Source organism: Triticum aestivum, unplaced genomic scaffold (genome assembly GCF_018294505.1).
Source record: "Triticum aestivum cultivar Chinese Spring unplaced genomic scaffold, IWGSC CS RefSeq v2.1 scaffold185831, whole genome shotgun sequence".
NCBI lineage: Eukaryota > Viridiplantae > Streptophyta > Magnoliopsida > Poales > Poaceae > Triticum > Triticum aestivum.
Genome location: NW_025239030.1, coordinates 1 through 4,027, shown reverse-complemented (window position 1 = coordinate 4,027; position 4,027 = coordinate 1). Strand labels below are relative to the sequence as shown.

Here is a 4,027-nt window from a genome sequence, read left to right as displayed (position 1 = left end):
TTATTATCTTCATTCAAAAGATACAAAAGATATTCTGGCTTCGAATAAATAATTACACCCACATGATCCATTTATGACGGCCAACCATGCAAGCACAATGCACCATGCCGGCCTACTTTACCTTCACTGACCTTATGTCCAGCAGAACATCGCGGATTATATGTATGCAGTATGCTCCGAGCACACACACTAATCTCACTTCAATGGGTAGCTACTCACGTCAAAAAGAAAAGGTTGTCTGTATGTGTACTTAGGATTGCGAGGTACCAGGAATGAGTACACACTAGCATGAGAGAGCATCGGCTACCTCTGGCTACCTAGTACAAGAGAGACTCAATCTTAAAGAATTCAGTATCTTCTAAGCACAAGAAGACATCCCTTTGGCTACCTAGTACCAGTCACTACTAACAGTTAATTAAATTATCTGTCTGTGTTAAAAGAAGCCCGAAGTTAATAGCTCGTGCGGATGGTAGTAGCAAGAACCTCAAGACAAGGCCATGTGATCAAGCGCTTCTCCATCGGTTGTGTTGGGTCCGCCGGCTCCATCGATCTCTACTAAGGGATAAATCATGGTGCCATGTTTTCATTGAGTTGAGTGCAAGCTAGAAACTGAGAAGAGGGGAAATGAATCATTAGCAAATACTCATAGCTGCAAGAAATCTGTTTTCACTGCTGACTGCACAATCTGAACTATAATTGCAGTTACACAACCTAATCAAACATCACATGTAGCATTGATTCCTTGAAATGGCTAGCAGCTAAACTTAAATCATAAAAAGATATTTGCAAACAGAGCAACGCAAAGAGAGAATTTTAGTGTGTTTCAATACCTAACAAGATGAAATAAATCGCGAAAAAGAATGAACGCAAAACTGAACATTTCTCATCGACTATGATGCACTCTTTCAATTAAACTAGTACTCCCAGCTGTTTTTTTAATTATAAAAAGATCAATAAACAGAGAATATCATAGTCAACAAAGAGGATATCTGCCTCATTTCATCGTCAGCTATAACAAATACAGAAACAGGTAACATATGGATTTGCTAAATTCTAGTACTATAAGAAGACAACCAGGTAATCTATAAGAAAGAAGACCTTGATAAAGAGGCAAGTTGATTCTTCACTAAATATTTTGGACGGTCTCCAATTCGGGCAGAACTGGTTTGTGCTGGAGCCGCTGGACTGTGCCCAGAACAAAGGACCTTCTAGTTCTAGGTGCCATCAACAAAATAGGGATAAAGAGCAAAACTTCGAGGTTCCTGTGCAACCTGGAACGGACAGATCCCAGAGCATGCAGTCAGTCCATCAGTTAGCTTCTAGAAGAACTACAACCTTGCAACAAAAAGCAGAGAATACCGTTTAAGATCAAGATACTTCTCCTTGGTCTCAGATTGATCAAACACACTGAAATATATTAATCTGGGTGTTCGGCTTGTATATTGCATCGACTTGGTAAACTGTAACCAGAAATTTGTCACCAGCATGCTACATAAAACTGATGTGGGCGCACTTCAAGTGATCCTGCAGCAGCACAAAACATACCCAGTAACAAATGGTCAGAGTGAATTTGAGGCACACAAACCGTTTGAGATACCAGGAAAGTTCATTAGCCATACATTACGAATTTGAATATTTGAGGTATTACATGTCAGACATTACGAATTTAAATATTTAAGTGTTTTTTCCCAATCCAGTCTGATGTACTAGGGAAGTTCATCAGCCAGATATACTAAAAAGATAGAGTTGTCCTGCATGCTCCACTTGGAAAGGCAGTCCTCCTCCCTCCGGCATAGATTACAGTCACATTAGCTAAACTGTTGGCGAGTAAGTAATCTCAATCATCACTCTTTCACTTGGAACTCGGTTCGGTTGGTTTATCTCACTCTGAATAAAATGTTTCCAAAATGGCAAAATCTCTCTTCTCTGCCTAGGTTCATACAGCAACTACGGTGCAGAGACACCATTGGCAGGTTCCAAAATCATCACTCTGAATGCTTCAGCTCTCTTGTACACTTGCACTGCCCTCGTTCGTGAAGAATGAATTCACTTGCACCGCCCTCGCTCGTTATGCAATGGATTCATGAAGAATGAATTGCAGTACAACATTCCAAATGATGCAATTCATTAATGAAGAAAGAATGAATTGCAGCAGAGCATTTCTGAAAAGCTGACTATAATTTAAGCACTTAATAATATAACAAGAGTAGTGCTCCAAGCTCTTCTGAAAATCAGGTGCAACCTGCTAGTCGACAATTGGATAATCGGCTACAGCCAAAAAATAGAAACAAGACACCCATGTATATTTGCTAGTAAGTCTTAATATTAAGAAGAGCACCAAATAAACTCTACAAAGGAAGACATCAATAAAAGGACAAGTCAATTCTTCAGTTCAATAAACAGAGACAAGAGACAGCTAGGTTGCTGACGTTTGAGTACTGAGAAGAACACTACCAATAAACAGTCAGACCTTCTTGATTATAACTTGTCTAGCCGGCTCATAGTGGACCTAATTCATACACACTGCAACAGTCAAATAAAAAAAGAATACGTGGCTGCCTCTTACAGAATCTAAAGGGAAGACAATCTGGGCGTATACAAGTTTCATTTCTCCAGCTTATCTTAACATCAAACATCACATGAAGCATTGATTCCTTAAAATACTTAGCCACTAAACTGAAATGATTAATATTATTCCAAACCATGCAAGATGCAACCCAAAGGCAGAATTATAACAGTATGTTTGTGTTTCAATACCAAATCAAATGCAATGGAATCATGAACCGCAAGCAGAGCATTTCATCGAGAAGTTGCTCATAATGCAATCTTTCAATTAAACTAATTCTCCTAGCTCTTGTAAGAAAATCAGTTTCAACTTGCTAAGATCATGGCTCTGCACAGAATAGTGGACCCAATTCACCTGCATTGCACCGGTTACAGAGAATAAAAGATCATGGCTCTGCAGATCAGTACAAGTTTTATTTCTCGAGCATATGTTAAGATCGAACATCAGATGAAGCATTTGTTCCTTAAAATGGTCAGCTTCTTACCGCCACACACATGGTATTCAGGTTGGGCACAGGAAAAAATAATTCGGGAGGAAGGCAACCGAGGCACCAATGGTGTACCATCAACTTTGTTGTGAACAATAACACCATTCCTCCAAACAGTGCCACAGCCTCAACAGGAGTTTACTTCTGATCTCCTCCACTCACAACCTGTCAGGACCTGAATTTCTGGGTGCCTCTTCAGAACTTGCTGCAGCTCAGCTCATAATGCCACTGCCTTGTTAGTTGGTAACTCTCTTCCTATCATGTTTTGTCACGATACGCCGACCCAAGATTTTCAAGTGTTTTGCTGTCTCCTTGTTTGCAGAACAGACATGCTTGCCCTTAACAAAAAAACATTTTGACCATCAACATGCTTGCTCATAAAAAGCACAAGAGGTCAGTAGCATTCATGTGCTATTTCACCAAAGGGAGGTCAAACAACAGGACCAATGACCTAGGAATCTGGTGACCAGTTAGGCACTTGGGCTGGACACACATCTCCGCGAACAAAATGCCAACAACCACAACCATAGATGATAAACTATGCTCACTCATACAGGAGGATTCAACTCATTTTCTTTCTTGCAAACTTGGTGCACTATGCTGCAGGAGGAAACACAGGAGTTCAATGCAAGTTCTATCATCAACCTGAAAGATGCCTACACACGCTACTTTAGAAGAGACCTTGTGAAGTGCACTTCCACAGTCGCTACGGCTTGGCTTATCATCTGCAAATGTTGTAGAGAAAAGGTCATGTGGAGCTAGAGAGGCTTCGGCTCAAATCATTATCACAACTGTGTTATACCTGCTCAGTGAAGGATCCAGCTCCTTCCAATCGCCTGGCACCTTCTCAGATATCGCATTTGTATCTGTTTCCAGAACAATCCTACAAGGCCATCTGTGAAGAATCAAGTATATTCAACAATTTATTTGCAGGTCCACAACTCATCAAATAACAATCTACCCGACCACAAAGT

General features: G+C 40.4%; 1 long non-coding RNA gene across 1 annotated transcript; it reads right to left on the bottom strand.

Annotated features, from left to right (window-relative positions):
• Positions 1-220: 220 nt before the first annotated feature.
• Positions 221-4,009, bottom strand: LOC123176689 (uncharacterized). The gene is made up of 4 exons (XR_006488623.1): positions 3,856-4,009; positions 3,735-3,778; positions 1,360-3,653; positions 221-1,271 (listed from the first exon to the last, which is right to left on the bottom strand). It is a non-coding gene; the product is annotated as an uncharacterized lncRNA (long non-coding RNA).
• Positions 4,010-4,027: the final 18 nt, after the last annotated feature.